Below are 17,033 nucleotides of genomic sequence, written 5' to 3' on the forward strand. Positions count from 1 at the left end.
TACCCAAAGTCCCAAAACTCAGTGAATTCAGCAAAGTTGTTGGACACAGTTTACAAAATTTTTCATATTAGCAATAAATAAGTGGAAATTGAAATTAAGAAATTAAAACATTTTAAGAACATACTGAAAATCTTTGTCAAATGAATTGGTAGGAATTCTGTGAATTTAACAATTTTGTGACTTTTAAAAATTATGAGTGAAGTTTAACATCTTTTCACTTGAGCATTATTCTAGCACTTGCCTGTTTTCCTGATGAATTATGGTCTTAACATTTTCTTTGTTGGACTCTTTGTTTATTGCAGCATTAAGCCTTTGGCTATAATATAAATTAAAAACAACATCAACAATGCTAAACATTAAGTTTAAAAACTTAGAAATAAATGTACCAAATTATGTGCATTTTCTGTGCATCTGTAACTTTAAAAATGCTGCAACATAATTGGTGAATAAATGGACAAATGCAGTGTTCATGAAGATTTAGTTGTCAATTCTGCTGCTGCTATGGCAGCACATGTACTAAAATTGAAATGACAGAGAAGATTAGCATGGCCCTTAAAGCAAGGATGACAAACAAGTTCATGAAGCATTTCATATTTTTCCTGTGATAACTAATAGGGTAGCAAAAATGTATAATATTAGATGTGAAACTGACATTTTGCGATTCAATGTTTGTTTACAACCCTCTTCTCTGCTGTTGAGGAACAGTATTATTTTCTTCTTACTATTTGTTGCTCCCTTTACTTAGTGAAAGGTTAATCCTATGAGTATAAAGTAAACTGAAAGTAGATCATCGTAAAATTTAACAGAGAATAAGAGAGGAAGAAGGAGGAAGGGTGAGAGGGTGGGTGGGAAGAATCACTATGTTCCTAAATCTGTATATATGAAAGACACATAATTTGTTTACCTTAAATAAAATAAAATATATGAAAAGGAAAAAAAGAATACAGCAGTAAAAAAGAAATCCTATCATTTGCAACAAAATGGAGGAATCTGAAAAACATCATGCTGAGTGAAATAAACCAGTCCAAAAGGGACAAATATCATATGTTCTCCATGACAGATGACAGCTAACCAAGCACCTAAAAGGAAACCTGTCGAAGGACACTAGGAGAAACAATGACCAGATAAGCCCTTGTCTTGATTGTTGAAGAACTTACTATTTTATTCCTTTTAGTATTTTTTGGTTTTTGTTCTACTTAATACCATTGGTTGAACTCTAATACACAATTATTCTTAGGTATTTAAAATTAACTGAAAAGTGATCCCTGTTAAGAGTGGGAATGAGAGAGCAAGGAGATGTACAGTTCGGCACATGCTCACTCAGACTTACCTCCAGTGGCAGAGCTAGAAATGTGCCAGGGGATTCCAATTCAATCCCATCAAGTTGGCATGTACCAATACCATCTTACTTAAGTGATCAGTTTAAGTACATAATTGATCAAAAAAATAGGTTAAGTATTGAAGTGATTTCACAAATAAGACCAGTGTCTGCAAATAATGAAGGATAGAATTAAAAGGGAGAGAATGATCCTGCGGGAGAAGCAGGATACGCAACAAATTCATAGAATGGCAAATCCCCAAACAGCACTCTGGCCTCAGAATCAACCCTTGGGGCATTCAGATCTGGCTAAAAGGCCCAAGAGAGTCTCGCAGGCATGGAAAGCCACGACACAGTGGCAAAAACGACCTGAGTGAAAGATCTCGGTGAATGAGATCCTAGCAGAAAAATGGGCCATCAAAGGAGGCACCTTTCTTGGAAGGGAGGAAGGAACCTCCACTGTGATATGGCCTTGGCTAAATAAGTTCAGAGTTGGTGAACTCAAGAGGCTTCTGTAGCCTTGGAAACTCATGACAAGAGCCTCGGGTGATTACTGATGGCATAAACAAGAGTGTCAATTGTTAAATCAACAACAGGAGTCACTGTGCACCTGCTCCCCATGTAGGATCTCTGTCCTTAATGTGTTGTACTATGAGAATTAATGGTAAAACTAATTGAACAGTACTCTATATCTTGTGCAGTTGTGTGGGTGCAGTCTGTTGAAATCTTTGCTTTTATATACTAAGTTGATCTTCTGTGTATAAATATAATTGAAAATGAAACGTGATGAAGAGTGGGATGGGAGAGGGAGTAGGAGATGGGATGGCTGTGGGTGGGAGGGAGGTTGGGGGGGAAAAACAATGCAAAAGTTACACTTTATTTTTTAAATAAATATAAATTACAAAGTATTTGGTAACATTGTGGGAAATAAACGTAACACAGCAATCAATAGCTTTTGTATACACAAATGCAATGGCTGAGAAAGAACTTCTAAGATCAATCCAATTCACAACAGCTACAGAAAAAATTAAATGTGCTAGAATACATTTAACCAAGGAGGTGAGAGATCTCTGATGAAAATAACAAAACATTAAATAAAGAAATAAGAATTTTTCATGTTAGTGGATTGAAAAATTAATATAATAAAAACCCCCATACTTCACAAAGCCACTTACTGATTCAATGTGATCCCAATCTAAATGCCTATGATAGTCTCCTCATCTAGAAAAAATGGTACTAAAATTCACATGGAAACAAAAGAGACCCAAATAGTAAAGCAATCTTATACAACAAAAACAAAGCCAGACTCATAATAACAGATTGAGACAAATTCAAGGCAGTTTATACTAAAAACACACACACACACACACACACACACACACCTGATACTGGCATAAAAATAGATATGTAGACCAATGGAACAGAATAGAAACTTCAGATATTAATCCATGCATCTACAACCTAGAATTTGAAAACCGTGCTAAAATTAATCCCTGGAGAAAGGACAGTCTCTTCAACAAATGGTGCTGGGAAAACTGTTTCCACATGCAGAAGTATGAAATTAGACCCCTACGTTACATCACAAAAGTAAACTCAAATGGATCAAGGATCTAAATCTATGACCTTATACCATGAAATTACTAGAGAAGAATATTGGGGAAACTCTACAAGATATTGGCACAGGCAAAGACTTCTTGGAAAAGTGCCCCAGAAGCACATGCAATTAAAGCCAAAAGGGACACTAGTTCACTGTTGGTGGGAATGCAAACTGGTAAAGCCACTATGGAAGACAGTTTGGAGAGTCCTCAGAAACCTGAATAAAGCACTACCATACAACCCAGCCATCCCACTCCTTCGAATTTACCCAAAGGAAACTAAATTGGCAAATAAAAGAGCTGTCTGCACCTCAATGTTTATTGCAGCTCAATTCACAATAGCTAAGACATAGAATCAACCTAAATGCCCATCAAGAGTAGACTGGGTAAAGAAATTATGGGATATGCACTCTATAGAATACTATACAGCAGTAAAAAAAAATCTGGTCATTTGCAACAAAATGGAGGAATCTGAAAAACATCATGCTAAGTGAAATAAGCCAGTCCCAAAGGGACAAATATCATATGTTCACCCTGATCAGACAACTAACTGAGCACCAAAAAGGAAACCTGTTGAAGTGAAATGGACACTATGAGAAACAATGACCAGATCAACCCTTGTCCTAACTGTCAGGAACAACTTACTATTTCATTCCTTTTAGTATTTTTTTTTGTTCTACTTAATACCATTGGTTGAACTCTAATTAATACACAATTATTCTTAGTCATTTAAAATTAACTGAAAAGTGATCCCTGTTAAATATAAGAGTGGGAATAAGATAGAGAGATGTACAGTTTAGCACATGCTCACTTGGACTTACACCTAATGGTAGAGCTAGAAACATGCCTAGGGATTCCAATTCAGTCCCATCAAGGTGGCATGTACCAATGCCATCTCACTAGTCAAAGTGATCAGTTTAAGTTCATAATTGATCAAAAAGATATTAAGTGTCAAAGGGATTAAATAAGACCAGTGTCTGCAAATAATAATTGATAGAATTAAAAAGTAGAGAATGATCCTACATGGGAAGTGGGATACACAGCAGACTCATAGAATAACAAACTTCATACACTTCTAAACAGCACTTCTAAACTTCTAAATAGCACTCTGGCCTCAGAATCGGCCCTTAAAGCATTCAGATCTGGTTGAAAAGCCCATGAGAGTTTTGCAGGCATGAAAGCCAAGACACTGTGGCAAAAAAAATGACTTACATAAAAGATATCTGTGAGTGAGATCCCAGGGGAAAGAACAGGCCATCAAAGGAGGAGGTACCTTCTTCTGAAGAGAGGAGAGAACTTCCACTTTGACTATGACCTTGTCTAAATAAGATTGGAGTAGGTGAACTCAAGAGGTTTCCATAGCCTTGGCAGCTCATGACAAGAGCCTCGGGTGATTACTGAAGTCATAAATAAGAGTGTCAATTGTTAAATCAACAACAGGAGTCACTGTGCACTTACTCCCCATGTAGGATCTCTGTCCTTAATGTGCTGTACTATGCGAATTAACGGTAAAACTACTACTCAAACAGTGCTCTATATCTTGTGCAGTTGTGTGGGTGCAGTCTGTTGAAATCTAATTAGCATATACTAACTTGATCTTCTGTATATAAAGATAACTGAAAATGAATCTTGATGAAGAATGGGTGGGAGAGGGAGTGGGAGATGGGATGATTGCAGGTGGGGAAGGTTATAGGGGGAAAGAGCTATAATTCAGAAGTTGTACTTTGGAAATTTATATTTTTAAATAAAAGCTGAAAAAAAGCCAAAATTGATAAGCAGTATTATATCAAGCTGAGAAGCTCCTGCACTGCAAAGGAAACATTTAGTAAAGTGAAAAGGATGGGAAAAAATACTTGCAGGCTATGAAACTGATGAAGGATTAATATCCAGAATCTATTAGGAGCTCAAGAAAATCAACAAAACAGAAGTCCTGTTAAGAAAAGGGCAAAGGACTTGAATAGTAATTTTTCAGAAGAGGGAAATCAGACACATGTAAAAACATTCAGGACCACTATGCATCAGGAAGTTCAAATCAAAACTATGAGGTTTTACCTCACCCCATTTAGTATGGTTCTCATATAGAAATCAACAAACAATAAATAGATGTGGGGAAAAGGTACCCTAATCCACTGTTGTAGGAATGTGAACTAGTACAGCCATTGTGGAAGACAGTATGGAGATACTTCAGAAGTCAGAAAATAGATATACCATATGACCCAGTAATCTAACTCTGGGAATTGACCAGTAGTCAAAGGCAAATGAAATCAGCATATGACAGAGTTATCTGTACCCCCCGTGGTTACTGCAGCTCAATTCACAATAGCTAAGATATGGAATCAACCCAGATGTCCATCAACTGATTGGATAAAGATATTAAGGTTTATATAGGTATATATACACTATGGAACACTATTCAGCCATAAAACAAATACAATCCTGTCATTTGCAACAAAACAGATGCAACCTGAAACTATTGTACTTGGTGAAATAAGCCAGTCTCAATAAGACAAATACCCTATATTTTCCCTGATCTGTGGTAATTAGTAGAGTACCAAAAACATAGTATCCAAGAGTGATATTCACATTTTGAACTTCTATGATTGATAACAGTCCTTGTCCCTGTTGAAAAGTGTTTTTTTATTCTTTCTACTTGTTGAACTCTTTACTTATATAAGGTTAATCTTAGCAGTGCAAAGTAAACTAAAAGTAGATCACTGTAAAAATTAAGAGAGGGAATGATAGAGTTTAAGAGGAAGAAAGATAAGGAGGGGTGGGAGCATAGGCAGGAATGAGTGTAGGCAGGGAAGTATTACTGTGTTCCTGAATCTGTGTATATGAGATTTTCCCTCTCAGCCTCTACAAACTTCCTCCAGTCTCCACTTTTTGCTGACTCCAACTCCATGTTCAGATATTTAGGTGCTCTTTACAGAAACGCAGTCTAAGGGAGTGAAATCATTTTTTATGCAGTTACAATAATTATGAGAAACTTAGAGTATTAAGATCACAGGGATGTATTGATATAGGCTTGATGGTGAAAAGATTATTTGATTTTCTCTGGGTCCTCAGCTTAAGGTCTGCTAGGCCTGGTCATGGTGATAGCAAGCTACACTTCTTACTGGAATCCCTGGGCCACGATATGCTTAGGAGTTCATCTAAATTTTGGGTGAATTCAGTTATCTGAGAGTGAATTACTGAGGTTTCTCTTTCCCTACTAGCTGTAACCTGGGGGTGATGTTTGCTCCTGGGAGCTGGCTGTGTCCTGTCTCAGGTTTCCATTTGGGAAACACATAGATTGGAGACCTCCGCCTTTCAATATAAAAAAGGAAAGTTATTTTTAAAAATCACCATTAAAAGGTCAAGAAAGACAATGAAACAAATAATAGTAAGTTAAAACTCTTACATTGAGTTATTAATAGATTCAGGAATAAACCAACATCTTCACACTCTTGGTCCAGAGCTTTTTCACTAGCAAGCACCAGCCTACTAAGTGTGATTAGATGGGTGATTTTCTTCAGACTCTTATTGTTGGAAAGCTGCAAAAGCTTTCAGTTACTATGGCATTGGATCAAGTTTGTATTTTCAAATCTTATAATAGAATTGCCAACATTTTAAGTTTATGTTACATTGTTAACACGTACAAACTACATATTTAGGTGTTACAGGGTATTATCAAATAAATTGAACAGAAAGAACTTAAATATGCACATTAGTTTACCTTGATCATCAGAGATGGAAATGTAAGATAGAGGACAGGTATAAGATGACATTTTTCTGAGATATCAAAGATGGTGGATTAGGGAGCAGCATGATTCACAGTGTTGGGATTAAAAAATGAGAAAAGCGTAGGAGGTACTCTCCTTGGAGAACTGGAGAGAAAACAGCCTGGTAAGCCTCCTGGGAGGAGGTGAAACAGTGAACCTGCGTGGTGAGTGCTGACACATGCAGCCTGTGCAGCTGCAGCAGTGGAGAGCTGGAGCCACCAGCATTTTAGAGAAGGAGGGAAACCTGGTCTGCACAATCCATGCAGATAGAGCCAGAGAGAGAGGGTGGCATGGGTCGGGACTGGAGCTCTAGGGGCTGGAAGTTGCTGACAGTTGCCTGTGGTCCCAGTGGAAGTGAAGGGGGACTTTGATTCAAAACAAACTCTCCAAAACAGAATTTGCAATCTTGCAGAGAGAGGGCAGGTGCCATTTTGCAAAAGGGCAACAACAGAAGCCTTCAGGCATGCACTTAACAGCTCACTGAGATGGGGCACCTGAACACAGTGCTGGCAGCAGCTGTGGGCAGGCATTCAGCCAGTGGCTCTAATGTGAACTTGCCTCCCAGAGGCTCCAGCAGAGGAGACAGCCCAGAGTCCCCAGCGACTCAGAGCTTGGCTGGGATGAGGGGTGCCCATGCCAGCAGCACCCTCGGGACTTGGTGACTGTGGGACCCTTGTGTGCTGAGACCTTGGAGTCTGGGTGTCTACAGGAAAAGGTGTAAGATGTAACTGAGTATTGAGATCTACCACGCCCAACTTGGGTGTTACCCTGGAAATAACCCCAACCTAGAGCACTGACCAGAGCCCTCTAGCACACCCACCACACACCTCCTGGTAGTCACTTGTGGGGAGCCATTGCACTGCGCCCTAAAGATGGCGCCGGCTCCTTTCTCCCGGAAGGACTGGCAAGAAACAAACAACTCCTAATAAGGAGATGGCTGAGCTCCCTTCTGGCTTCCGCATTGCTGTACCAATCAATGCTTGCCACTTGGCTGCTTTTGATTGGTGCGCTGATGGATGTAAGAGGGAGGGGAGAGGAAAGGAGGCAGAAGAAGAAGTTTGTAAAAGGTCCCTGAATAAACTGCTGGAAGAGTTCGGGTCGTGTCTTCCTTGCTGGTCGAGGGACGCGACAACTGGTGGCCCGTACGGGGAACATCTCGAACGCAAACTCAGAACTTCCTGCAGTCAGGGCAGCACTGGTAATTCCCCCAGGAAAATAAGGTGGGGATCCGCAATAAGAGCGGGCAGTCCTGCGACAATAGCGGGAGGGTAGTTCTGCGATTAAAGCAGAGGAAGTTCTGCGACAAAAGCAGAAGGAGCTCTGACCCGTGGCCAGGGAAAGAGCGCAATTTTTGACGATGGGTAATTCACAGTCCCATCAAATTTTTCTGGCGCTGAATGCGCTGCTTCGAGAAAACGGTTTGAAACTTAAGCCTAGTACGTTGCATAGGTTTTTACGTAACTGCGATACCACTGCACCCTGGTATGGGGTTTCGGGAAGCCTTACTATCCCTTCATGGGACAAACTAGGCAGGGATTTGGATTTTGCATTTGAACAGGGTAATCTTGAAGGGGGAGTGAGACCAATATGGAAGTTAGTGCGAGCATGCCTCGAGGATGAGCAGTGTAGTGAAGCTATTCTGAGCGGTCAAGCTGCCTTGGAGGAGCTTCAGGAAGAGCGCTCCAAGAGAGCTGCCAGTGAAAAAGGGAAAACTTTGAAGGAGAGTCGGAAAAGAACTAGGAAAAAACTGTACCCCGATCTTTCCGAGTTGCGCAGCCCCTCCTTAGTAAGTAGTTCTAGTGCAGAAAGTAGCTCAGAAAGCAGCAGTGAGTCTGAAGAGTGTGGCGATAACAAAGAGTCTGATATAAAGCAAGTACGGGAATTAAATCGGCAAATGAGGAAGTTGCAACTAAAAGGAAAAAAGGAACTTAAGCATGGTACTTTCCAGAGGAACTTAGGGGAGGAGCCTGAAGCCTCTCCTCCTCAGTATGAGCCTCTATCTGCGCAAGGAAGAGGGCGGACTTTCTCTCCGGGAGTCTGGAAACAGGTTGGTGTGGAGTTGTTAAGTGCCTATCCTGTCTTCCAAGATCCGCAAGGGCAGAGGTACGAGGAACCCCTCGACATAAAGATAACCAAATCAGTAGCGGAGTCAGTAAGAGCCTATGGCATCAGCGGCTCTTTCACGCTGGCTCAAGTAGAAAATCTTCAAAGATACTGCATGACTCCAAATGACTGGAGCGGGTTGGCTCGTGCTGCATTGTCACCAGGACAATACTTAGACTTCAGAGCTTTCCTGATTGACTTTGCCAATGAACAAGCGGCAGAAAATGCAGCGGCAGGGAATCCGCATTGGGACAGAGATATGCTGCTAGGCATAGGGAGATTCGCTAACCAGCAGACAGGTTACCCACATGCAGTGTATGAACAAGTTAACAATATAGCCATCAAGGCTTGGAAGTCTATACCCAACAGAGGAGAGGTAGGTGGGAATTTGACAAAGATTACACAGGGACCCACCGAGCCGTTTTCAGACTTTGTAGCGCACATGGCGGAAGCTGCGGGTAGGATTTTTGGAGATCCAGATCGCGCCATGCCGCTGATAGGACAGTTGGTTTTTGAGCAGTGCACTAAGGAATGCAGAGCCGCTATAACACCATGGAAGAGCAAAGGGCTTCAGGTATGGATAAAACAATGCAGGGAAATAGGAGGGCCGCTATCCAACGCTGGCCTCGCTGCAGCAGTCCTTCAAATCACGAAGGGCAATAGGGGATCAGGGAACACTGGAGCATGTTTCAGCTGTGGAAAAATGGGACATATGAAGCGGCAATGTCCACAAAGGGGAAGAGGCAAAGAACAAAGACAGGAAGGACCAGGAATTTGTCCAAAATGCAGGAAGGGAAAGCACTGGGCCAACGAATGCCGCTCGGTAAAGGACATTGACGGCAACGTCCTTGCTTCTGGCAATGGTGGGGCGCGTCCAAAAAACGGGCAGCGGGGCCCTCGTCCCCAGGGCCCACAAATATATGGGGCATTTGAGAGTCAGCATCAGGGCCCCCATCAGGACCAGCAGCAGGGGAGGCAAAGTCAGTGGCCCAGCTTCAGACATCCCAGAGACCACGGAGAGCCACTGCAGGCTCCGCAGGCCTGGACCTCTGTGCCACCGCCAGACTCATACTGACACCAAAAATGGGAGTGCAAGCCATTGAGTCAGACTTTCAGGGACCCCTAGAGGAAGGGACAGTGGGATTGTTGTTGGGACGTTCATCCTCTACCTTGAAAGGTCTCATAATTCATCCAGGAGTCATAGATTCGGATTATACTGGCATGGTGAAAATCATGGTTGAGTCCCCTAGAGGTATAACAGCTATTAATCCAGGAGATAGGATTGCACAATTTGTAATCCTTCCTAGCAAGCATTTGCAGTTCAGTGCATCAAAGAAACAACGAGGAAGTGAAGGCTTTGGATCCACAGGCGTAGATTGTACCTTCTTGTCTTTAGAACTAGACCAGAGACCAACCTTAAAAATAAAAATAAATGGAAAGGACATTCTTGGCCTACTAGACACAGGTGCAGACCGTAGTATCATCGCCTCCAAGGATTGGCCTCCAAAGTGGCCTAAGCAGGCATCCTCACAATCCCTTCGGGGACTGGGATATTCAGAAACTCCTGAGATGAGCGCAGTAATGCTGCGCTGGGAGGATGCAGAGGGACATTCAGGCACGGTGCAACCTTATGTTTTGGATTTACCTATCTCTTTATGGGGCCGAGACCTTTTGAAAGACATGAACTATAAATTAAGTAATGAATACTCCCGTGTTTCTCAAAAATTGATGAAGGATATGGGACACCATCCGAATTATGGAATAGGAAAATTCTTACAAGGAAGAAATGAGCCCACTGAAGTAGTGCAGAGGCCTCCTCGCCAAGGGCTGGGTTTTTCATAGGGGCCGCTGAGGAAGGTATTCCCATTACTTGGAAGCACGAGGACCCAGTGTGGGTTCCTCAGTGGCCTCTGTCCTCAGACAAATTGGTCGCAGCGCAGCAATTGGTTCAAGAACAATTGAATTTAGGACACATTAGACCCTCTATCGCCTTGGAATACTCCTATTTTTGTAATAAAAAAGAAATCAGGGAAGTGGCGGTTGCTACATGACTTGAGAGCTATTAGTATGCAGATGCAGGTCATGGGGCCTGTGCAACGTGGGCTGCCTCTTCTATCTACACTTCCACAGGGATGGCCCATAATAATAATAGATATTAAAGACTGTTTCTTCTCCATACCCCTACATACAAAGGATTGTGAAAGGTTTGCCTTTACCTTGCCGGCGTGCAATCATGAGCAGCCTGACCAGAGGTATGAATGGGTTGTGCTTCCACAGGGCATGGCTAACAGCCCCACAATGTGTCAGCTATTCGTGGGTCAAGCGATTGGGCCTTTACGTAAGAGATTTTCTTCCTTAAAATGCATCCATTACATGGATGACATCCTCTTAGCAGCAAAAGATGAATTCGTATTAGATGATGGCTTTGCATATTTGATTCAGTTGTTAGAAAGTAAGAAGTTATTTATTGCCCCTGAAAAGGTTCAAAAAGGAAGCACTGCAACTTATCTGGGATCCAGCATAACTAGTACTCAAATTGTTCCTCAAAAGGTGGAATTGCGCAAAGATAGTTTAAAGACTTTAAATGATTTTCAGAGATTATTAGGAGATATAAATTGGGTTAGGGGTTATTTGAATCTTCCCAATTATGAACTTAAGCCACTTTATGTCATTTTGCGCGGTGATTCGGCGTTGGACTCACCGCGGTGCTTAACTCTGGAGGCCAGGGAGGCCCTAGAGAAGGTAGAAAAGAAATTACAGGAGGCATTCTTATGCAGAATGAATGAAAATCTGCCATTGTCATTATGCATTCTCCCAACGCTTAACCAACCTACAGGGCTAGTATGGCAGGAAGGTCCACTTTTGTGGATACATCCAAGGAGCTCTCCAGCCAAGTCTATTGAGTATTATCCGGCAGCGGTGGCAAAGCTAGCACTGGAAGGTTTGCAACAATGTTTACAATATCTTGGAAAATTGCCATGTGAAGTGATTGTTCCTTATGATGCCAAACAAGTCAACGTCCTATGTGCTCTTTTAGATGATTGGGCAGTGTTTCGCTGTGGGTTCCCAGGCTTTATAGACAATCATTTACCAAAAAGTCCATTGTTACAATTTTTTAAAGAACATCCGGTAGTATTTCCAAAAATTACAGCCGCTGAGCCATTACTAGGTGCTCCAAATATATTTACGGATGGGTCAAAAACAGGCTGTGGGGTTTATATGGTAGAGGGTAATGACCCGGTATTTCATCAGTGTCAGCCAGGCTCACCTCAAGTTGTGGAGTTAAAAATAGTTATTGAGGTCCTTAAGCAGTGCTCTTTTGCCTTTAATTTGTTGTCAGATTCCTTATGTGGTGAACGCATTAAAGATATTGGAAACCGCAGGGCCGATTAAACCTTCTAGCCCAATTGCATCCCTATTGCATATAGCCCAGCAGTTGCTTTGGTCACGGAAAAATCCCTTTTTTGCTCAGCATATTAGAGCTCGCTTGCCAGTGGCCAACTTGGCATGGCCTTCTCATTCCACCACATTTCCCCCCTTTTCATTTATTTTTGAGCAATGGGAGGCATGATCATTGGCCATACCATTGTTGACCCCATTTCCATGTGGTTTCCTCTTGCAGCTGTGCCTGTCAAAGGTTGTCCCCCAGAGGATCTTACCCATCAATGACTAACCAGGAGACCACAGGAGTGCTTACTCAAATGGGGCTAGGAATGAGGAACAATGGTAATCAAGAATGGCGTGACCACATGCAGGCTGTGGGCCATTCAAATGGCAGATGCATAAGGATGTGCTGCACACAGAATTACAGAAACATGGTCATAACTATGAAAGAATGTAAAGGAAGATAATCTCCAAGAAAAAGTACAAAGGAAATCCAAAGTAAAAGAATAGCAATAATAAAGGAAAAATTGCAGTCATTACTTAGCAATAGTCACCTTGAATGCAAATGGCCTCAACTGTCCAGTTAAAAGACACACACTGACTCAATGGATTAAAAAACAAGTCCCATCTATTTTCTGCCTACAAGAAACAAATCTCACCAAAGATGTGTGCAAACTGAAAGGATAGAAAAAGATATTCCATGGAAACAGAAACCAAAAAAAAGCTGATGTAGCCAAGCTAATATCAGACAAAATAGACTTAAGCACAAATAGTGTTAAAAGAGACCAAGAAGAGCATTATGTACTGATTAAGGGATCAATTCAATGAGATGTAACTATTATAACCATATATGCACCTAACTGCAGGGCACCAAGCTATTTTAAATAAATGTTAAGGGATCTAAAGGGAGAGAGAGACTCAAATGCAAAAGTTATGGGGGGACTTCAACACCCCACTTGCAGCACCGGACAGATCAAGCAGACAGAAAATCAGCAGGGAAACGCAGAGTTAATCAACACTATAGACCAAATGGACCTGATATATATATATAGAACTTTCCATCCTACAGTTGCAAAATATACATTCTTCTCAATGGTGTATGGAACTTTCTCTAGCATTGACAACATGCTTGGCAATAAATCAAGTCTCTGCAAATTCAAAAATTTGAAATCATACAATTCATCTTCCCAGACCACAAATGAATGAAGCTAGAAATTAGGGAATAAAACAAAACAAAAAAAAGGTCAGCAAATAAAGAGCTGTTTTATAAAAAAAATAAAATTGACACACCATTGGCCCAGCTAACCAAAAAAAGACCCAAATCAACAAAATTAGAAATGAAAAAGGAAATGAAACAGGCACCATAGAAATAATAAAGAATCATCAGAAATTACTATAAAGAACTAAATTCCAGGGCAGGCACTGTGACATAGCAGGTAAAGCTGCCACCTGCAGTGCTGGTATCCCATATGAGTGCCGATTCGAGTCCTGACTACTCCATTTCTGAACCAGCTCTCTGCTATGGGCTGGAAATGTAGTGGAAGATGGCCCAAGTCCTTGGGCCCCTGTACCTACGTGGGAGACCCGGAAGAAGCTCCTGGCTCCTGACTTCAGATTGGCAAGCTCCATCAGTTGCAGACAACTGGGGAGTGAACCAGCAGATGGAAGACCCCTCTCTCTCTCTGCCTCTCTGTAACTCTTCCTTTTCTATAAGTAAATAAATATTTTAAAAAATCAAAGAGCTGTATTCCAACAAACTGGGAAACCTAGAGGAAATAGATTCCTAGACACATACAACCTACCTGCATTGAGCTATGGAGACACAGAAAACCTAAACAGACCAATAACCAAGATTGAAATTGAATCTATAATAAAGACCCTTCCAACAACAACAACAAAAAAAAACCAGGACCGGATGGATTCACTGCTGAATTTTACCAGACATTTAAAGAACTAACTCCAATACTTCTCAAGCTATTCAAAATAATTGAAGGGGAGGGATTCTTCCCAAATTCTTTCAATGAAACCAGCATCACCTTAATTCCTAAACCTGGAAAAGATGAAACAGAGAAGAACTACAGACCAATTTTCCTGATGAACACAGATGCAAAAATCCTCAAAATTCTAGCCAATCGAATCCAACAGCACATCAGAAATATCCACCTGGACCAAGTAGGATTTATCCCTGTACGCAGGGATAGTTCAACATTCACAAATCAGTCAATGTGATACATCACATTAACCAAATAAAGAACAAAAACCATATGATAGCTAAAGCAATCTTCAACAAGGGCAAAGCCTGAGAATCACAATACCAGATTTCAAGACATAGTACAAGGCAGTTATAATCAAAGCAGCCTAGTATTGGTACAAAAAGAGATGGATAGACAAATGGAACAGAATAGAAATGCCAGAAATCAATCCAAACATCCACAACCAACTTATATTTGAACAAGGAGCTAAAATCAATCCCTGGATCAAGGACAGTCTCTTCAACAAATGGTGCTGGGAAAACTGGATTTCCACACGCTGAAGTATGAAGCAAGACCCTACCTTACACCTTACACAAAAATCCTTTCAAAACGAATCAAAGACCTAAATCAACAACCTGATACATCAAATCATTAGAGAACATTGGGGGAAACTTGCAAGACATTGGCACAAAGATTCTTGGAAAAACCCGAGAGGCACAGGCAATCAAAGCCAAAATTAACAAGTGGGATTACATCAAAATGACAAGTTTCTGTACAGCAAAAGAAACAGAAGTGAAGAGGCAACCTACAGAATGGGAGAAATTATTTGCAAATTATGCATCTGATAAAGGATTAATAATCAGAATATATAAAGAGATCAAGAAACACATGAATCACAAAACAACCAACCCTGTGAAGAAATGGGCAAAGGACTTAAATAGACTTTTGCAAAATAGGAAATCCAAATGAAAAATGGTTCGGGATCACTAGCCAACAGGGAAATGCAAATCAAAACCACAATGAGGTTTCATCTCACTTCAGTTAGAACGGCTCTCTTGCAGAAATCAACAAATGACAAATGCTGGTGAGGATCTGGTGGAAAAGGTACCCTAATCTGCTATTGGTGGGAATGCAAACTGGTAAAAGCCACTATGTAAGACAGTATGGAGATGCCTCAGAAATCTGAATATAGACCTACCATATGATCCAGCCATCCTACTCCTGGGAATTTACCCACACCAAAAGAAATCAGCATGTGAAACAGTTATCTGTATCCGCATGTTCCTTGCAGCTCAATTCACAATGTCCTCAACAATTAACTGGATAAAGACATTGCTGTGTACACACACACACACACACACACACACACTATGGAGTACTACTCAGCTCTAAGGAAAAAAGGCAATGAAATACTGTCTTTTGCAACAAGATGGTCACAACTGGAAACCATTATACTTATTGAAATACTCCCACCCCAAAAAGACAAATATTATGTTTTCTCTGATCTGATTCAACTAACAAAATACCTGAAATGTAACATACTGGAGTGAAATAGACATTTTAAGAATATGTTTGTTTATAGCCCTGGTCTCTTCCATTAAGGAACTATCTTTTTTAAATTTTCTTTCTTTTCACATTATTTGCTGAACTCCTTTACTTACAGTAGGAATAAATATATGATCACTAAGTGCATTGATAATAGAGGACTAAAATTTAAGAATGGGAATCTGAGAGGAAGGGGGAAGGGTTGGAATGTGGGAAGGAAGGAGGGGAAGTCCCACTATGTAGCTAAATCTGTATATATGAAATATATGTAACTTGTATAACTTAAAAACACTGTGCTATATTCAGATAAAGGAATATTACTCAGCAATAAAAAGGAATACACACTTGAAAGACTAACAGATAAATCTCAATATTCTGCATGAACTGAGAATTCCTCAAATCTCATACTTAGTATGATTCCACATATATGACATTTTAGTACAGACAAATCTATGCTATAGTGTGAAATAGTTAACAAATTGGTCTCAGATTGAAATGGAGGCATAGATGGACAGGGAATAGGCCTAGTGAGCTTTCCCAGGGAATATAACATTCTACATCCTTAAATGTCAATATTTTGATGCCTGTGGCACAAATGTAATAATTCATATCAGAGAATATACATTTAACATGTGCAATTTCCATTTTATAGAAAATGATTAGGATGTAATGAATCAGTGGAAAATGACTGGGATGCACAATTCAATGCAACAGTCATTCAATGCAATCCCAGTAAAAATCCTAGAAAGTTCTTGTCATGTGTATCAAACAACAAATTCTAAGTTTAGATGGAGATGGAAAAATTCCAGAAGAGTTAAGTCAACATTGAATATTTTCCAAGGCAACCAAGTTCATAACTTATAAAGTTACAGTAATGAAAGCTATTGTTAATAAAAATATATAAGACAAAAATCTCATACAGCCAAGAAAGACATATGTGTAGTCAATAAAAAAGTAAAAATTATATAATGCAAAGATTCTTTTCAACAAATTCCTCCAGAAAAACTGGATATACATACAAAAAATGTTTTAAAAAATCTAGACACACACTGTGCACTTAACTCCTCATGTAGGATCTTTGTCCTTAATGTGCTGTACATTGTGATTTAATGCTATAACTAGTACTCAAACAGTATTTTTCACTTTGTGTTTATGTGGGTGCAAACTGTTGAAATCTTTACTTAATATATGCTAAACTGATCATCTGTGTATAAAGAGAATTGAAAATGAATCTTGATGTGAATGGAAGGGGAGAGGGAGCGGGAAAGGGGAGGGTTGCGGGTGGGAGGGACGTTATGGGGGGGGAAGCCATTGTAATCCATTAACTGTACTTTAGAAATTTATATTCATTATA

The 17,033-nt window shown here is 40.4% G+C and overlaps 1 non-coding gene across 1 annotated transcript; it reads left to right on the forward strand.

Annotated features, from left to right (window-relative positions):
* Window positions 1–494: 494 nt before the first annotated feature.
* Window positions 495–598, forward strand: LOC127485056 (U6 spliceosomal RNA). Its single transcript, XR_007912259.1, has one exon. It is a non-coding gene; the product is annotated as a U6 spliceosomal RNA (small nuclear RNA).
* Window positions 599–17,033: the final 16,435 nt, after the last annotated feature.

This window comes from Oryctolagus cuniculus, chromosome 1 (genome assembly GCF_964237555.1).
Source record: "Oryctolagus cuniculus chromosome 1, mOryCun1.1, whole genome shotgun sequence".
NCBI classification, from domain to species: Eukaryota; Metazoa; Chordata; class Mammalia; order Lagomorpha; family Leporidae; genus Oryctolagus; species Oryctolagus cuniculus.